The 18640-nt window shown below is 42.4% G+C and overlaps 1 protein-coding gene across 5 annotated transcripts in view; it reads left to right on the top strand.

Moving 5' to 3' along the window:
- The window catches only part of Marchf8 (membrane associated ring-CH-type finger 8), a 91901-nt gene that overhangs the window by 14526 nt on the left and 58735 nt on the right, over positions 1–18640 (top strand). The window contains exon 1 of one of the 5 annotated variants that reach the window (XM_048339276.1): positions 10984–11293. The exons of 2 other annotated variants lie outside the window; for them this stretch is intronic. The gene's annotated coding sequence lies outside the window, so the exon portion shown is untranslated. Of the gene's footprint in view, positions 1–10983; positions 11294–18640 lie in introns of those variants that run through there. 2 more of the 5 variants (XM_048339273.1, XM_048339278.1) reach the window with 2 other exon arrangements.

The following is an 18640-nucleotide window of genomic DNA, read 5'->3' as shown; positions in this document are numbered from 1 at the left end:
TTCCCAGCACTCTGCTGGCTGATTAGAGACAAGTCTCTCACAGGGACCTTTCTTTGCCCGGGCTGGCTTCGAACTGCAGATTCAGATCAATGAGTCTTATAAGGGGCCACTTTACTCCAATTATAAGCAACAAGGTGGTCCACACAGAGGTACAAGGTGGTCCACACAGAAGTAGTTTTTAAGCATGCTCTCTTACCTGGAACTTATTAAGGGTCAGTATTAGATCTTGACAAACTTGTAGGAATCACCTGTGCTTCTCTGTGGGCCTGCTGGAAACTGTTACAAAAAACCTACAAAGAAGCTGGAATGGCAATTAAACATTTTGGTAGCCATAATTCTCCTTTTCTCACTTTGCAATAATTATTTAGGACAATTTTACTTCCAAATTTCTTATCTAGAAATGTATTCTTGATTTCCAAAGCCTTTTTAACACTAACACAACACTTTAGCTTTTATCTGCATCGGAAAAACTGAAGCTCACAGGCAATCTGAAACCAGGTGCCGCCCTTTGCTTACGGGCTGCTTGTTTCAAAAGAGCCTTTTTTTTTTTTTCAGTCCCAGTTACTGCATGGCATGAAGACCTTTGAATTTAAACTTAGTTTTGCATCATACTGCAGTCTTGAACATGTTCACACTCACACATGCACACACACATTTTCAAAAGATCTTAAAGCACGCTGAATAAGCATCGGCCGTACATTTTAAGACAAAAACCTTTAACAAATGATTTTAGCATTCTCCAGCCTCATTTTCCAGGGCTTGATAGTTTTAGTAAAACATTTTTAGTCTTAGTAAAACATTTTAGTGCACCAAACAATTTTCTGCTTAAGAAGGCTGGGTGGGGGTCCCCCTAGAGTTCTTTCTGTGGACACTCACACTCTGATTGTGAACCATCGCCTGTACATCTTTCCAATGAGCTATGCAGGTTTGACACAAAAGAGACTGTTAGACTTACAAACAACACAGAGATGACAACGCAGCATGGTGAGGTCACTCCCTGCCACCTGTGGGTGGCTTGGGCTGGCCCTACATCCACCCCGTCGGCGGCTGCGGGTCAGGACTTGGACTTGGGGCTGATGCGTCTGTGTCCTGGGCTGTCGGCAACGGCGAGTTGACTGGGCAGGACCCTCCGGAGCGGAGGGCACAGCTGAAACATTTTCCTCAGAGTCCTCCTCTTGTAGAGTTAACTGGGATGGGGAGTATGGAGCGGGAAACATTTCCTCCTCCATGCTTCCTCCCTATGTCAAAGCTCCCTCAATTTCCTCAAAGGTGGACCATTCTGACTTGCACAGGGTGATCCACTTTTCCTTTTTAAGGGCCACACCTTGGTTCTGAGCTATCTCCTTAACCTCCCTCCAGTGAGCTAGGATCAAGTCTAGGGGGCTAGATGGAGGTCCTCAAGATAGAACGTTATCCATAGCTCTGATCAGAAGTTCAGTCCAAAAGGCTACAAAAAACAAAACAATAAAAAAGGAGGAAAACACACAGGCCTGAGAACAAGAAAAGCTACGAGTTGGAGATCTCCCAAGCTGGCCCACAACCTCCTACAAGGGTGCAGAAGGAATGGACCCGAGTTGGCCCACAACCTCCTGCAAGAAGGAGTGGACCCGAGTTGGCCCACAACCTCCTGCAAGGGTGCAGAAGGAGTGGACCCGAGTTGGCCCACAACCTCCTGCAAGGGTGCAGAAGGAGTGGACCCGAGTTACGAGTTGGAGATCTCCCAAGTTGGCCCACAACCTCCTGCCAGGGTACAGGAGGAGTGGACCCAAGTTGGCCCACAACCTCCTGCCAGATAAGCAGAAGGAGCAGACCCAAGTACAAGGTGGGCGGGTTGAGTCTCGTTTAGGAGGCCCTCCTGGTCAGTTCCGGCCAAAAACCAAACTGACTCGTGCCCTACAAGTATAAGCAAAAGCAAAACAGACAAACAGACAAATTACAGGACAAGACAAATGAAGAGCGCTGTTTTCTTACCTTCGGAGTCTGGGATCTCGGGGTCTCTGGGGCTATCCCGGACGAAACCCCAAATGTTGTGCCAAGTTGCAAGACCACCCCCAAGAAGACCACCGAGATTCAGACACTCCGAAATGCAAAAGCAAGGCAAGGCTTTATTTAACGAGCTGCCAACTCGGGCCTCGTCCTACCCACCGACACAGCGGAGGTTAGGAGGAAGCCCCGAGCTGTGATTACACAGGGCTTATAAAGGCAAAGAACAAGGTTACAACAATCAGCTGTGCAAGCAAGATTAGAACACAGGTACAAATCTGATTGGCTCAGGGTTCGATTCTAAAATGGGGTTCACGTGGTGGGGCCTGACTTCAAAGTCTGGCACCTCAGTTTCATGTCCCTTCCTGTCTTTCATTTTTTAAAGTGTTTACTAATTGGTGCTAGGGGCTTCACAATTATTTCACATACCTTATTTCACAGTCTCTTAATCAGATTGACCCCTTCATTTACATTTTCACTCTACCACTTGAACTATGCCTCTGGACTCCGCCTTCATTTACTTTCACTTTCTCATACCACTACCCACTGTTACTTTCAGAGTTTCATTTTGCTATCTTCCTTTACAGATTGCCCAGTGTATTTTGGTATTGTTTACCCTTTTAACATTCTTTCTCACTAATCAGTCCCCTCAGATGGTTCCACAATCACAAACATGTTCTATTTACAAATGTAAGTCTTGTGTTTATGCATGCTTACCTTTTTGATCTAGAAAAGTAAATTCAGCTTTTTTTTTGACCATGGGGCTTGAACTCTGGGACAGGGTGCTGTCCCTGAGCTCTTCAACTCAAGGCTAGCACTCTACCACTTGAGCCACAGTGTCACGTCTGATTTTCTGGTGGCTAATTGGAGTTAAGAGTTTCTTGACTTTCCTGCCCAGGCTGGCTTTGAATCACAATCATCAGATCTCAGTTGCCTGAGTAGCTAGGATTACAGGTATGAGCCACTGTTGCCCAGTAATTCAGCCATTTTTTTTTAAAAAAGTGTTTGGTTCTTTCCTACTCTTCGTTTGCGCAACCAGTAGGATTTATTTCATTCTTTTTTCCTGGTTACATTTATCTTTCTGTGTGTAGGATTTCTTTGAATTTATTCTGAAGTGTAGGCTTAATGGTCATAAATTGCTTTAGTTTTTGTTTATTATGGAAAGTTAGTGTTGTTTTTCCTCACTGGGTTGGGTGATAGCCTAATGGCCAAACTTTTGCTTGCTCAGAGTACCAAGGCCTGGAAAACTAGGGATCACTTGCATTTCCTTGTATTTGGATTGGTGTTACATATGAGTTGAGGGCAGGGCTGGTTATGGATTATTTGTCCACTTCTGCTTCAGCTTTAGAGGCTTCCTTCCTGTGCACTTGGAGCTCCTGCTCGTTGCACAGCATTCTTTAGTCTGTGGGCCAGTCAAGGCTCCCCTTGTTGGGCAGGTCCTCTGTGTGTATCCACTGGGGTGGCAGATAGGCTACCAGTGGAGTGTTTCCCTGATGTGCCTGATAGTGGTTCTGTAGCAGTAGCGGACATCTGAGGGACTTATGGCTCTGTTTGCCATTCTTCTCTGAGGTCTTGCCTGACAATAATCTTCTCTAATAATCTTCTCTGCTGACTCCTTATTCATCAAGCCTCTCCCTGTGTGGCTCAGTCTTTAGGCCTGCCTTCTGGCATGATGCTTTTGAGGAGCTAACTGATTACTCCGCCAGTTCCTGAAATGTGAGCTTTGCACTGGCAGAGGTGAGGACCCAGTTTCCTAAAGTGTCCTCTAGATACTGAGACTGTTCCCCCTGGCATGGTGGGGCTATTGGCAGCTTCTCCCACTCTCCTAGAGCCCTCAACTTGTCTGACTTAAACCCTTTCTTTTTGTCAGCCTCAGGTGACAGTCTTACACCTAAATATGTGGCTAGATGACCCAGAACTCCTTAACCCTCCTACCCCCATTTGTGGCTCTTACCCAAAATCTGTTTTGCCTTGGGCTGTTTGCTCTCAGTCTGTGTAAGCTGATCACTGTCTACAGCTGAGGTTCAACCTTTTGTTTTCTGAAATCTCTCCTCCTGTGAATTTGTTGGGTAGAAACTGAGGGTGTCTTCCTCTCTTTGTTTGCCTATGATGCCTGGCTGGGTATCTCAGGTCTTCAAATGTTACTTAATTTTTCAGGCCCTCTGGGGATGTGGCTCAGTTCCTAAACCTCTCTGCCAGCCATCAGTGTAAAGTAATCACTGAGTAATCATAGCTTCCTGCCAACTGAGGCTAGGTCTTTTGTGTTCTGGAATAGTTAGCCCTCAGGTTATAATATTATTGTCACTGAGGTGGGACTCTAATAGCTGTCTTTGCCTATTCTCTGGCTGGTACTGGATCACACAGATCACCAATTGCTTCTGTGTTTTCAAGTCCTCAGTTGTATCTCAATCTCAGAACCTGGTTGGCTGCAGGTGGCTGACGGCAGCTAATGTAAACATACTCTGGGCACTCACTAAATTGGACCACTACTCTCAAAGATTTGAGGAGTGAAAGATTGTCCTAGCTCACCTGAGCTGGCATCTTGGCCAAATCCCAGCACTGTGGGGTGTGGGTTAGTTGCACAGCCAGCCCTGTTTGTCTTGGAGGTGACCTGGTTGTTTACCTTGTGAGGGCTTTAGCCTTGATCTCCCCTAGGGGATCTGCCAGCTGTCTCCTAGTTTACTGTTACCTGTTTGTCCCACTACTTTTTCAGCTGTTCTCTCTTGTTCCTTATCAGTTCTGCCTGAATAGTCTGAATGTCCTTTGTTTTCCTAGACTTTTGTTATTCACTGAGTCCTATGGAACACCTCTATTCTGCCATCTTGCACCTCTCCTAGGATTCCACATTTATAAAAATAATATTCATGACACTATGGACTCATAAGCTTTAGATACTATGCATTTCCTTTTCATTTTGATAATTGAGGATTTGGCCATCTTAACTTTTCTTATTTATATTCCTAGTTGTTGTGAAATCAATAATCAGTAATCACTACCAGAGCCAAGTAGTAGGTTGAGATTAAATTTTCCTTGTTATGTGTAGGTTTGGGGAGTGATACTGGGAATTGGACTTGGGGGCTTTTGCTTGTAAGTCAGATGCTCTACCACTGAGCCATGCCTTGAGCCCCTTCTTAGGTTGGCTGTTTTTAGGTAGTCTCCCTTTATGCCCTGGAAGGCTTGAGCTTCCATTCTCCTGCTTGTGCTTCCCTTTGTGGAGAAGGATGACAGGCATGTGCCACTCTGTTTTCCCCATAGCTGAAGTAACAGACTCAGGACACCTTGTCCAGGCATTAGTTGAGAAGGAGTGCTCACTTCTTTTTGCTTGGGATGGCCTCAAACCTCAGTCCCTTGATTTTCACCTCTCAAGCAGCTAGCATTACAGGCTGGTTAATTTTTAGTTTTTTTTGTTTTGTTATTATGAAGGTGATTTACAGAGAGGTGTTAGTTAGATAAGTCAGATAATGAGTACATTTCTTCTTGGACAAATATCACCCCTTCCCTGCTCTCTCCCAGTTTTTCCCTCCCATCCCCACCTGCAAGCTATACAAAGTACATGTGTTTCAAATTACATGTGTTTCCTTCCCTTCTCTTTTCCTCCTCTTCCCTCCCCTGTGCTGGTCCTGGGGCTTGAACAAAGCACCTAGGCACTGTCCCTGAGCTTATTTTGCTCAAAACTAGCACTTTACCACTTGAGCCACAACTTCACTTCTGACTTTTTTTGGTGTTTAATTGGAGATAAGAGTCTCACAAACTTTCTTACCCTGGCTGTGTTCAAACTGTGATCCTCAGATCTCAGCTTCTGAGTAGCTAGGATTACAGGCGTTAGCCACCAGTGCTGGGACATGTTTTTTTTTCGTGTTTTTTTTTTTAAATTAAAAATGTTTTAGGAGGGAGGTACAGGAGAGGTTGTGAGACTCTTATCTCCAAGTAAGCTTTTTCTTGGTGTCCTTCAGTTTTCAAGATAATTGAGTGTTCTTCCTCTTGCTATTAGTCTTGGTAGTTTAGGCTCTTACCCTAAAAGTATATTCCACAGCAGCTAACATTTTGTATTATCTCAGTGTTGATGAGAAATGTAGACTTTTCAGGCCTTATCCCAGGTTCAATCACATGATTATTTGTCTGCAGGCGAAATTTGGAAAAATACTGTATTATGCAGTGCTCACAATAATGAGAACAAAGTATTTATCTCTGTGATTTTTTTTTAAAGCAACCCAAATTGGTTTTACCTTTTCTGTTTGTACCTATGCCACGTGGCCTCCACTGTGGCAGTGGGAGACAGAGCCCAGAGAATCACATTGACTATTGAATGGGATTTTTTTTTATGAATGGCAGTATAGTGTGGCCTTACATTGCTTTTGCAGGGTTCAGTGGCATCTAACATTCACAAAGATGGCTGTGAAATTTTGTTTTCTTGATGGTCTTGACTGTTCAGGAACAAGAGACTATGTCATGAGTAAATGACATTGACTCTGCTTCAGGTGACTATTGGAGTCCCCAGACGCTTGATTCTTCTGATGTGTAGATACTAACCACCAGTCATGACCTTCCAGTCATGACCTTCCTTCCAGTCAAGACTTATAGTTCAAAGTACAGGATCTCTGACTCCCTGGAAGAGCTCCTAGAAAATGGTGGAGAGCATGCAGAACTGCTTAGACTAAAATTCCTCACAAAGTTCCATGTCATAAATGAGCTCCATATTATTCCCATAAGGATTAGCTTGCTGTGAGGTAAATATCTTCAGGATAGTCAGTATAGAAGTTGATACTTTAATATAGTAATTTGATTTTTAAGTTAAAATAACCTGCTGTTTTATGCCAGGTTACTTACTAAGTAACTTACTTAGTATTTAATAAATAGAATGCTACTTATTATAAGCTTCTAAATTTTATCCTGATTTGTTAAGAAATAATTGACATATGTGTTGTTGTTGTTGTTGTTTTTTTGGCCAGTCCTGGGCCTTGGACTCAGGGCCTGAGCACTGTCCCTGGCTTCCTTTTTGCTCAAGGCTAGCACTCTGCGGCTTGAGCCACAGCGCCACTTCTGGCCATTTTCTGTATATGTGGTGCTGGGGAATTGAACCCAGGGCCTCATGTATAGGAGGCAAGCTCTCTTGCCACTAGGCCATATCCCCAGCCCCGACATATGTGTTTTTAAAGAAGGATTATTTTATTTGTTGTGTTGGTCCTGAGGCTTGAATTCAGGGCCTGGGCACTGTCTTTGAGCTTTTGTATTCAAGGCTAGTGCTCTAGCACTTGAGTCATAGCTCCCCTTCCAGCTTTTTGGTTAATTTAAGTAAGAGTCTGTGTACTCTTCTGCCCAAGCTGGCTTTGAGCCACAGTCCTCAGTTCTCAGCCTTCTGAGTAGTGAGGATTGCAGGTATGAGCCACCAGCACCTGGTGGGAAGGATAACTTTTATAATAGATTCTTTTTTTTTTTTTTGGGGGGGCCAGTCCTGGGGCTTGGACTCAGGGCCTGAGCACTGTCCCTGGCTTCTTTTTGCTCAAGGCTAGCACTCTGCCACTTGAGCCACAGCACCACTTCTGGCCGTTTTCTGTATATGTGGTGCTGGGGAATTGAACCCAGGGCCTCATGTATATGAGGCAAGCACTCTTGCCACTAGGCCATACTCCCAGCCCCTTATAATAGATTCTATACAAGCATAAACTTTTTGGGGAATGGTATTGGGGTTTGGATTCAGCACCTAGGCAGCCACTCACTACACTACTTGAGTCATGTCTCCAGTGCTTTTTGCTCTTCATACTTTTTAGATAGTCTTTTTGCCTGGACTGGCTTGAGTTTATGTTTGTACAGTAGCTGGAATAACAAGTGTGTACCATCATGCTTAACTGTTGAAAAGGGGTCTTGCAGAGTTTTTCATTGAGGCTTTCCTGGAACTGTGATCCTCTTGATCTCTGCCTTCTAAGTAGCTATCATTACAGGCATGAACCACCAGCACTGGTCCACAACCATAAACATTTTAAGGAATTAATGGGAGTTGGGATTTGTTAATTTAGTTGTAGCAGTTTTAGGAAGGTTTTACTCAGCTTAAATACGGGCTTGCTGAAGGATGCAGGCTCTGGAGGGGCACCACTGTCCACTGTGTGTCATGTGACCTTGGACTTGGGCTCCTGTGTCCCTGTAGCAGGGCTCAGGCCATGCACTTGAGAAGTGACCTGAGCACATACCAGCTGTCTGTGTTGGGCTTTGATTTTTTTAAAATTCTAATCAAGGGTAATAATAAGCAATTTTTAAAAACTTGTCAAACTGCAAACTTTTTTTTTTCAATTGTGGGACTTGAACTCTGGGCCTGGGCACTTCCCTGAGCTCTTCAGCTCAAGGCTAGCACTCTGTCACTTGAGCCACAGTGTCACATCTAGTTTTCTAGTGGTTAATTGGAGATAAGAGTCTCATGGACTTCCTGCGCAGGCTGGCTTTGAACCATGATCCTCAGATCTCAGCCTCCTGAGTAGCTAAGATTACAGGTGTGAACCACTGGCGCCTGACTGGAAATATTTTTATATCATCTTAAAACTTTTTTTGTGTATGCCAGTACTAGGGCTTGAACTCATGGCCTGGGCACAGTTCCTTAGCTTTTTTTTGCTCAAGGCTGGTCCTCTGCCACTTGAGCTATAACCTTGGTCCTTAATTGAAAGTCTCATAGACTTCCTGCCTGGGCTGGCTTCAAAACCATGAGCTCAGATCACAGCTTCCAGAGTAGCTAGGATTACGGGCATAATCCATGTCACTCAACTCAGCATAAAACTTCTTTTAAATTCTAATTTTCTTTTATAGCATCTTACCTTATAACTTGGGCAAGAAATTGGAATCTTGAGTTCTGTCTCCGGTTTTCCCGAGTAGGTCTTGCTTTTGTCTGTGTCTAGTTTACTTATTCACAAAAGTGAGATTGATGTGAACTGGTTGATCTCCTAAGACTCCTCCTAGGTCAGCTATTCTGGCCTTTTCTCTTTCATTACATCTTAACTATATGACCCAAAAGCTAGAGGAGAGGACATTTTACAACCTGGAGAAGAAAATGTCTCTGGGAGGGGAGACTAGGGTGATCTGAGAGAAATGTTAAGGATGGTAACACTGAGGATGATTAGGTTTCTTTCACAATGATTAGACTTGTCTCCCTCCCTCCCCCACCAGCTCAAGCTGGTTTAAAACTCACAATCCTCCTCTAGCCGTCTGCTGGGATTACAGGTGTGTGCCACCATGTTTATTGTCCAGTGATGAAATAGGCCACCTTAAAGTGGTGAGGGCTGCTTAATACCCCAGAGGAAAAGGTTAAGGTCTTGACAGGTTAGTGATACTTAAGAGACAGGTCAAAGTTATTTCAGGCTTGGACAGCGTAGCACCAAATGACTTATCCAACCTTATGATCTCCCATGTGTAGAAATCATGGCCCAATAAGGTTGTTAAAATTATTAAGAAGGGGCTGGGGATATAGCCTAGTGGCAAGAGTGCCTGCCTCGGATACATGAGGCCCTAGGTTCGATTCCCCAGCACCACATATACAGAAAACGGCCAGAAGCGGTGCTGTGGCTCAAGTGGCAGAGTGCTAGCCTTGAGCGGGAAGAAGCCAGGGACAGTGCTCAGGCCCTGAGTCCAAGGCCCAGGACTGGCCAAAAAAAAAAAAAAAGTAAAAAAAAAAAATTATTAAGAAGGGGCTGGGGATATGGCCTAGTGGCAAGAGAGCTTGCCTCGTATACATGAGGCCCTGGGTTCGATTCCCCAGCACCACATATACAGAAAATGGCCAGAAATGGCGCTGTGGCTCAAGTGGCAGAGTGCTAGCCTTGAGCAAAAAGAAGCCAGGGACAGTGCTCAGGCCCTGAGTCCAAAGCCCAGGACTGGCCAAAAAAAAAAAAAAAAATTATTAAGAAAACCGTACTGGTGTGACTCAGTGGTCATGCATTTAATTGTATTATAATAGTGACAATACAGTGACTCATATAGTAAATTCATCTTTACCTGAAATTTGTTTTTTGGTTGAAGAACAGGCCAAGCACTGTTCATTCTTGGCTTTAAAATGTCGCTTGTCTGAAGTCTTTTTTTTTTTTTTTTTGCCAGTCCTGGGCCTCGGACTCAGGGCCTGAGCACTGTCCCTGTCTTCTTTTTGCTCAAGGCTAGCACTCTGCCACTTGAGCCATAGTGCTACTTCTGGCCATTTTCTATATATGTGGTGCTTGGAAATTGAACCCAGGGCTTCAGGTATATGGGGCAAGCACTCTTGCCACTAGGCCATATTCCCAGCCCCTTGTCCTAAGTCTTGTGTAGATTTTGTGATGATCTGGAAAAGCAGTGCTATGTTTTCTTCATTTTGATTGGTCTTTGAATGTTTGCTATGTTTCTCTGAAGCTAAGCTGGGCACTGTGAGTTTGGGATCTTGGGTCCTGTTGAGAGACACAGCTGAATTTGCCATCCTCTCTGTGGGTGTGTTTCCAGCTTCTCTGTGGGTGTTCAGCAGTCTGAGCAATTTTGATAATATTATCTATCTTCTCACTGTGCTCCCAAGAAGCTGTCTGAAAAAATGTGAGTAACCTACTAGAGCAAGTCTTGGGGTGAAGGACATGCCTACTACTGTGCTTAAATTGGGATGTTCTCTTATTTCCTGTATTCAGAGTAGACTGTTATTATCCAAAGGAACAATTCTGTCACCTCCTGTAGCATCTGATAGAGAGAGAGAGAGAGAGAGAGAGAGAGAGAGAGAGAGAGAGAGAGAGAGAGAGTCTGTATTTACAGCTCCTAAGTATCTTAGATTTCTGTTTCTCAAGGGGTCTTTCTTCCTGCTGAATTGGGATTAGACTCATAGAATCCATCCATCCATTGATGGCAGAGTTGCTTACCTTAGCATGTTGACATTGGGTGGATTTTTGCTGTGAGGAGCTGGCCTGTGCACTGTAGATGTTACTGACCCTGGCCACCTCTGCCATGTGCCATCTGTACTCCCACAAGTGGTGACATGACCAGAAGTCCTTAAGGATGCCTTCGAGCTGGCCCTTTGTCAGGTTAAGGTAATCCTACACCTGGTCTGTGTCTCACTGTTCCTAGCCTTGATCACATACTCCTGTCCCCTGACTGTGCTCTGCACTGCTAATGAGGAGGAAAGTTGCCAGGTGGAAGATGGAATCAGTGGGGACTAGGACAGAGCTGGAGTCAGATGTAGCTTTGGGTAGTGGCTGAGCACTGCAGCACACTGATGGGTGGGTCTGGAGTGGTGGCTGATGATTATAGCTTGTTAAATGCCTTTTGACATGGAAGTGAGTGGATGGTGACATTTGTGGTCCTTGCACGGAACTGGAATCAGGTATGCAGTGTCTGCCCGCCTTGGGAATCTGGATTAGGGAAGGAAGCTCAGTGGATTTTTTCCCCCGTATGCTTTCATTCAAAAGAAGCAAAGAAAAGTGAAATTGCTTCTCCACAAACTGCCATATTTAATTTAGTTTCAATTTTAAGGTAACTGCAATGGCTGGAGTCCATTTCTTTTACCTGTGTGAAATGAAGTGGGAGTTTGTACATATGAAGTGGCCATGTGAATGCTTGCTTGTGAATGGTGACAGAACTGTGACAGCTGTGAGTGGTGACAGAACCCGGAGGAGGGTGAGGGTGCCAGGCTCCCAGGGGCTGAGGGAGCTGAGCAGGAAGGTTGGGAGGGACAGGACCATGTGAGGAATAAGAGCTCTGTTTTGGAGGGTGGGCAGAATAGGTGGGACCAAGTAGGCAAGTAGGATCTCAGATAAGCTGGAGACTAGGACAGGTGTTCACACTCTTCATTTATATTTATTTTCAGTCGTGTTTTTAGCACCTGTAGTCTGTGCCTTAAGAAATTGTTTTATACTTGGTTAAGACCATCTAAAATGTCCCCCTTTTTTGTAAACTTTATCCTCTTAGTAGTTATTCATTACAGTTTTTCTTTTTAATATTGTATTTGTGTACATGTTCACAAGCACATTAGTACTGGGGCTTGGACTCAGGGCCTTGGTGCTTACTCATCTTTTTCACTCATAACTGGTGTTTTTGAATCACCTCTCTACTTCCTATTTTAATATCTTTTAATGATTGAATATTCCATTTTGTGGTTTACCTAACCACTTCTTTATTGTTCAACATGTAGATTACTTTTAAGCTTTGATACTATAAATATTCTTTAATGAATATCTTGGGGTATAAATTTCAATCCACAATTGAGATTATTTCTTTCAAATAGTTTGAACCACAATAGTGAAGATAAGTTTAGACTCTTGATTCGTATTATCAAACTACTTTCCTGAAAGTTTCTCGTAAATTCGGTGCCACTAGCACATTTTAGGGACTGCTAGTGTTGACTTTTTTTTTTTTTTTTTTTTGAGATAGGCTCTCAAGCCTCCTGCCTCAGCCTTCCTTATGCTGGGATTATAGGTGTGAGTCACCACACCTAATCTGCAAATATTGATATTTTTAAAAAGAAAATTACTGGTTATCAGGTGAAAAAACATCTCCTTGTTGTCTTGCCTGGTTAGTAGTTATTTTTCTTTTACCCTTAAAGTTTATTAGCTTGTTTTGTGAATTGGCCGTAAATGCCCATTTCCCATTTGTTGGAGTGTTAGTGCTTTAGAATTTTTTTTAAAGCAACCCTGGTCCCTGGTCTGTCCATCCATCTGTCCATCTCTCCTTCCCTCCCATTCTAAGGGTCAAAACTCAGGGCCTAATGCATACTAGACAAACACTCTACCATTGAGCTGTATTACCATCCTTCATTTTTTTAATATATTAAAATTACCCAAATAACTTTTCAATTATGTCTTGCTATATGATTTCCAGCTTATGAAAAACATGTCAAAGGGTACATATCCCTTACTGAAATTCGTGATTGTAATTTGTTTCATTAGCTTTATCACTCTTGCCCCTCTCTCACTATATATACATATATATGTTTATGTATTTATTTTCTTTCCATGTATGTACATACATATTTTTTTTCTTTTTGCCAGTCCTGGGGCTTGAACTCTGGGCCTGAGCACTGTCCCTGGCTTCTTTTTTCTCAAGGCTAGCACTCTACCACCTGAGCCACAGTGCCCATTTCCATCTTTTTCTGTGTATGTGGTGCTGAGGAATCGAACCCAGGCCTTCATGCATGCTAGGTGGGCACTCTACCACTAAGCCACATTCCCAGCCCCACACATATGTTTTTTTTAAAAAAATTCATTTGAAATGTTGTATGTTTTCCAATAGCCAGCATCTCCACTTACCAGTCCACAGTAAAATTATGTCAGGAGATTTAATAACTGTTGTCCATATGGCAATTGCTTTGGTCATCTCTATGATATACCTATTGCTCTTGTTTTTCCTCTGCCCAGTATCTCATTGGAATCATTTTCTTTTAATGAGGGGCAGTAGTTCCTTAGCCTCTCTTTGTTTTTGGCGTCAGTGGTTTTGAAGGGTTCAGACTCTTCAACATATTTTATATTAGGAATATTTTCTGGGATATACCTAATTTGTGCTATGTGAAGGTTCCTCATGATTAGATTCAGGTTCTACATTTCAGGCAGGGGTAGCAAAAATGACTTACTCTTCTCAGTGCAGCATATTTGGAGTGCACATGATATTTGTGTTTGGGTATTGGTCATGACTTTGGTCACTTGGTAAAGTTTGTATCTGCCAGATTTCTCTACTGCAAAGGTGCTGTTTCTTTCTTTCTTTCTTTCTCTCTCTCTCTCTCTCTCTCTCTCTCTCTCTCTCTTTCTCTCTCTCTCTCTCTCTTTTGCCAGTTCTAGGGCTTGAACTCAGGGCCTGAGCACTGTCCCTGACTTCTTTTCACTCAAGGCTAGCACTCTACCACTTGAGCCAAAGTGCCACTTCTGGCTTTTTCTATATATGTGGTGCTGAGGAATTGAACCCAGGGCTTCATATATACAAGGCGAGCACTTTACCACTGGGTCATATTCCCAGCCCTTAGTTTTCTCTTTGAAGTTAGTGTATGTTGATGCTGTGGAAGTGTCCTGTTCTTATCAAACTTTCACTCACTAGTCTTAGTATCTGGTGATGATTTTCCAAATCCCTACTTCTTTCTGTAGCTATTAATTGGTTTTCTCTCAGGAAGAGCATTTCTTTCTCTCTCTTATTTATACATTTGTTTAACTGGTTTTTAACGAGTATATACATATATTTTTATGTAGTAGCCTGTAGTTCAGTATTGAGTTATGGCTACCCTTATCCCTTACTTTGTGTTCATGAGCCTTTTTCAAACTGAGTCCACAGTGTACTTTTTCATTTTTCTTTTTAAAATTTTTTTGCCAGTCCTGGCGCTTGGACTCAGGGCCTGAGCACTGTCCCTGGCTTCTTTTTGCTCAAGGATAGCACTCTGTCACTTGAGCCACAGCGCCACTTCTGACCTTTTCTAAATGTGTGGTGCTGAGGAATCGAACCCAGGGCTTCATGTATATGAGGCAAGCACTCTTGCCACTAGGCCATATTCCCAGCCCTACAGTGTACTTTTTTATCTTTTGGAATACTTGTTCACCTTCTGGTGCAAATAAATAAGACATCTTGAGCTCATTTTCATGCCCTGGCCCTTGAATCAGAGGAGCCTTATTCTTGAGAGTGGGCCATTAGTATTTCAAAATAAAAAAAGTGGTTACATGGGCTGGAAATGTGGCTTAGCAGTAGAGTGTTTGACTCCTGTGCATGAAGCCCTGGTTTGATTCCTCAGTACCACATAAACAGAAAAAACCAGAAGTGGCGCTGTAGCTGAAGTGGTAGAGTGCCTGCCTTGAGCAAAAAGAAGCCCAGGGACAGTGCCTAGGCCCTGAGTTCAAGCCCCGGGACTGGCCAAAAAAAAAAAAAAATGTAGTAGTTACATGATGTGTTTGTTGCTACTGCTGTGTCACTACTTCATGCTCTCAGTGGATACAATCAGGATGTGATCCAGTGTGTCAATACACATGCATCTTAATCCATTGATGCTACTATGACAAAAATGTCTGGGTAGTTTATAATCGGAATTAATTTTTATAACTTTGGAGGCCTAGAAATTTGAGATGAATGTTTCTGCATTTGGTATTTGATGATGGTCTTTTGCTCAGCCCTCACATGTGAGAGCAAAAGGCTTCAGTGTGCTCTAGCCTTTTACTTAGTTTCCATTCATAGGGCTCCACCTTCATGATTTAATCTCCTAAAGTCCCACCTCCCTATGAATATAGAACATCCCTTTTTTGTGTGTGTGCTGTTTCTGGAGCTTGAACTCTGGGCCTGGGTGTTGTCCCTGAGCTTCTTTGTGCTAAAGTTAGTGCTCTATCACTTGAACCATGGTACCACTTCCCCCTCTTAATACTGACCTGTTGGTAACTTGTAGACGCATATAAAGACAGTCCCCAGGAGCATCTATGTATACACACATCTGTGGGGAGCCATGAGCTGAAGTTGATACCGCTGTTTCAGGGTTTACTGTCCCCTTGTGTTAAATTTTATGTAAGAGTTGAAGCTTGTCATTTTTTTTTTCTGTATCCAGCAACATTTGTTGTAAACACTTTTCATTTCTCTTTGAAAACCCAGCCCTTGGTTCTGTTCACTTGATCTTGTTTTCTGTCCTTAAGTCAGAATGATAGGGTTTCTCTCTTGGTTTCTACTGTGTTGCCCAGGCTATCCTTAAACTCCTCTGTTTAACTGAATTCCTGAAGGATTGAGACACTGGCACAGGCCAGCCCACTGTGCCTGTATTGATTATTGTGGTTTTGTGGGAAGTCTTGAAGTCACAAAATGTGTCTTTCAACGTGTGCTTTTTCAATTTCTCTGCTGTAGATCCCTTGTATTTCTGTATAAATCTTAGAATCATTGGTGGTAATAATTGGAATTGTGATTTGAGTATAATCAATATGTAGTATTGATTTTTTTTGGCCAGTCCTGGGGCTTGGACTCAGGGCCTGAGCACTGTCCCTGGCTTCTTTTTGCTCAAGGCTAGCACTCTGCGGCTTGAGCCACAGCGCCACTTCTGGCCATTTTCTGTATATGAGGTGCTGGGGAATCGAACCCAGGGCCTCATGTATATGAGGCAGGCACTCTTGCCACTAGGCCATATCCCCAGCCCCTGTAGTATTGATTTTACATTACAAATATGATATAGTTATGTATTCCATATGTTCATGTATATTGCTTTATATATTTTAATTCTGCCTAGTGGTGTTTTGTACAGTCACTAAAAGGGACATGCATATATTTTATTAACTTTATCTCTGAAAACCTTGCTTTTGGATGTTACTTTAAGAAAAAATGTTTTATTCTCTTTTTGTTGTTAGTAGGTAGAAAGAGAATTGGATTTTGTATATTACATTCCCATTTGGTGGCCTTGCTAAGCCACCAAATGTAGGTGTAGATGAATATTGCTAGCTTTACTTAGATTTCTCATGAATGTCTTTTTTTCACTAAAATTTTCTTTTTAGCTTTGACATCCACTTTATTCTCAGAGCCAACCTGCATGAGTTACAGTAGCCTCATCACTCCAAACGTTTGTAAAAATCATATTCCCTTTTACACATATCAAAGTTTATACTCAGTTCTGGGTTGCAAAAGAGGATTTACTGTTTGCATCTGTCTGTAAGTCTTAAGCAAAGATACATATAAGGATTAGAATTTATCCTTTTGTAACAATGTAACTCAAAAAAAGCTACTTTACATTATTCTTTTTATTTTCATTTTTTCTAATTATTTTCATTTCTTTTTTATTTACTAACTTAAAAAAATAAGGTCTTTCTGTATAACACATCCTGGCATAGAATTTGTGATCCTTCTGCCTCAATCTTCTGAATGCTGGTATTACAAGTATGCACGACATGCCTGCCTAAGTACTTTGTTGCTGAGTTACGTGGTATTCAGATTTGTAAAATTTCATCCTGTGCCAGTGTCAGCTGGTGAGAGTATTGTGTTTATTACACTGTTACTAGTGTTTGTGTACTGTATATTTTCCATTCTCTTACTGTGTGTGTGTGTGTGTGTGTGTGTGTGTGTGTGTATGTATGTGTGTGTTACTGGGGTTTTGAACTCAGGGCCTCCTGCTTGCTAAGCAGACACTGTTTATCATTGAGCCACACCTCCAACCCTGAGTTTTTGCGCATTATTTTTGATATATTCTTGCTTCACACCTAGATGCATGCCTGAGCATAATCCATCTGTTAGTCTACCCAAGTAGTTAAAATTACAGACACACACCACTGAACTTAGCCACTGATTGAGATGGAATCTCAAAAACTGTTTCTGCCTGGGATGGCCTTAAGCTGCAATCCCAGTAATTTTAGCCTTCCAAGAAACTAGGATTACAGGAATGAGCAACCATGCCTGGTCCATCCTCTTACTTTGACCTGTTCCTTTATATTCAGCAAAGGGCACCAGTGTAGAGATGAGACTTAGCTCTTTTTTTCTCCCTAGTCTTACAGTGTCTATTTAACATTTATTTAATTTCTTTACATTTAATATTCTTAATGACTACACAGTTGATGCTAATATTTTGAAGAATATCTTCAAAAATTTCAAAATTGGTTTGTAACCCCAAAATGAATATTTGAAGTGCTTTTAATATCCGTGTTACCAGCTCAAGTCAAATAAAGTAACTTTCTGTCACTACACAATACACACACACACACACACACACACACACACACACACACACGGTCTTGCTGTACAATACAGGTAGGTCTCTTACTCATTCAAATTTATGACCCTTCTGCTTCAGCTTCCCAAGTGCTGGGGTTACAGGTACGCTATCACACAAGGCTTCTAGCTAAGTTTATATCCTCTTGTTGGTGACTTGCTACTTAAAATGGCTTCTAGGTTTAGTGCAAAGGTATGCTCTAGTGTCTCTGAGTGCAAGAGATGTCACATGCCTTGTGGAGAAGTTACTTGTAAGCCTCCCTCAGATCTGAGTTGTGCGGTTGTCTCCATGAATAAATTAGCAATATGTAGAAAGAAATTTCTTTTACAATAAAACAAGGATTTCTGTTGACTGATCTGTTGACTAGTGACCAAGTATTCTCAGGAATGTAAGCTTGTATTTCCTTGGGGGGGCAGTGGTTCCATCTGTGTTGAGTGCTTGTCATGATGTATGGAGTGTTACTCATATGAGTAATGTGGAGTCTGTTAGTTTGTTGACGTGTGTGTGTGTGTGTGTGTGTGTGTGTGTGTGTGTGTATTTCCTACTATTCATTTCTTTAGAGGTAATTGAATATTTCTTATTGCTGAATCAAATGACTTCTTTGGTGGTTGCATTTGCAGCTAAAACATGCATCCTGTCACATCCTTGTCTGTGTAGTAATACAAACTTCTCATGAAGTGCAAGAACTTTGTATTATCACAGTTCCCACCCCATCCACCAAACTGTGGTTCACAAATACTTTATATGTTATTATAAGCTCTTGATAGTTGTTATCTGTGTATCAAACATTATTTTTTCACTAGGGGAAAAATTAAAAGATAGATGTTTTGTTTTAGTGTTAGGGATTGAGCCCAGGGCCTTCTTCAAGCCAGGCAAGTTCTCTGTCTCTGAACTATGCCACCAGCCCAAAAAAGTTCAAGGCTTAGTCAGCCTGAGTTATGATCATCCTACTTATGCTTCCCTGTGTCACAGGGAATGACAGGTGCATACTTCTGTGTCAAGCTGTTGGTTGAGAGAGGATCTCCAAAACTATTG

The sequence above is a fragment of the Perognathus longimembris genome, chromosome 2 (genome assembly GCF_023159225.1).
Source record: "Perognathus longimembris pacificus isolate PPM17 chromosome 2, ASM2315922v1, whole genome shotgun sequence".
NCBI classification, from domain to species: Eukaryota; Metazoa; Chordata; class Mammalia; order Rodentia; family Heteromyidae; genus Perognathus; species Perognathus longimembris.
This window is presented reverse-complemented; position numbering and strand designations above follow the sequence as displayed.